This window comes from Chiloscyllium punctatum, chromosome 11 (genome assembly GCF_047496795.1).
Source record: "Chiloscyllium punctatum isolate Juve2018m chromosome 11, sChiPun1.3, whole genome shotgun sequence".
NCBI classification, from domain to species: domain Eukaryota; kingdom Metazoa; phylum Chordata; class Chondrichthyes; order Orectolobiformes; family Hemiscylliidae; genus Chiloscyllium; species Chiloscyllium punctatum.
In genome coordinates, this window is record NC_092749.1 from 2519684 (window position 1) to 2521248 (window position 1565).

The following is a 1565-nucleotide window of genomic DNA, read 5'->3' on the forward strand; positions in this document are numbered from 1 at the left end:
GCCAGATCGATCGAGGTGTGGACCGCAGCGAGGTCGCCCCTCGCACCACGCTCGCAGGTCCGGGTTGGAATCCTGGGTGACGAGCACCGCAGGGCGGCAGAGCCATCGCACTTAGCCGGGTGGCAGAGGAGGACCAGACTATTCACATATAGCGGCCCAACGACTCCCAGAGCCGGTCGTGCGGCGCGCGAGGTCTGCTCTCTTCACAAGAGGCTTTATTAGGGAGTGCTAAGGCAAGGTTCTGTGCCCTCCACCCTCATCGCAACACCCATGGGAGCCTCCGGTCGTCAATAGACCGCCGCACCGGCCTCTGACTGACTCTCAGAATGGACGGAAAGAGCCGGGTAAGCCTTTCAAAAGATTCGACCACGTGCCGAAAACTTTAGACTTCCGTGAGCTCTCCGGCTTGCACCGAGACCCGAAGTCGACGTGCTAAGCACCACGGGACCCCTTTCGCCTGCAGGTCCCGAGCCGCCTTTATTTGCTGTTACGAGCATCGTGTGCCCCATACCTGCGTGACAAGCACCGCAGGGCGGCAGAGCCATCGCACTTAGCCGGGTGGCAGAGGAGGACCAGACTATTCACAGATAGCGGCCCAACGACTCCCAGAGCCGGTCGTGCGGCGCGCGAGGTCTGCTCTCTTCACAAGAGGCTTTATTAGGGAGTGCTAAGGCAAGGTTCTGTGCCCTCCACCCTCATCGCAACACCCATGGGAGCCTCCGGTCGTCAATAGACCGCCGCACCGGCCTCTGACTGACTCTCAGAATGGACGGAAAGAGCCGGGTAAGCCTTTCAAAAGATTCGACCACGTGCCGAAAACTTTAGACTTCCGTGAGCTCTCCGGCTTGCACCGAGACCCGAAGTCGACGTGCTAAGCACCACGGGACCCCTTTCGCCTGCAGGTCCCGAGCCGCCTTTATTTGCTGTTACGAGCATCGTGTGCCCCATACCTGCGTGACAAGCACCGCAGGGCGGCAGAGCCATCGCACTTGGCCGGGTGGCAGAGGAGGACCCGACTATTCACAGATAGCGGCCCAACGACTCCCAGAGCCGGTCGTGCGGTGCGCGAGGTCTGCTCTCTTCACAAGAGGCTTTATTAGGGAGTGCTAAGGCAAGGTTCTGTGCCCTCCACCCTCATCGCAACACCCATGGGAGCCTCCGGTCGTCAATAGACCGCCGCACCGGCCTCTGACTGACTCTCAGAATGGACGGAAAGAGCCGGGTAAGCCTTTCAAAAGATTCGACCACGTGCCGAAAACTTTAGACTTCCGTGAGCTCTCCGGCTTGCACCGAGACCCGAAGTCGACGTGCGAAGCACCACGGGACCCCTTTCGCCTGCAGGTCCCGAGCCGCCTTTATTTGCTGTTACGAGCATCGTGTGCCCCATACCTGCGTGACGAGCACCGCAGGGCGGCAGAGCCATCGCACTTGGCCGGGTGGCAGAGGAGGACCAGACTATTCACAGATAGCGGCCCAACGACTCCCAGAGCCGGTCGTGCGGCGCGCGAGGTCTGCTCTCTTCACAAGAGGCTTTATTAGGGAGTGCTAAGGCAAGGTTCTGTGCC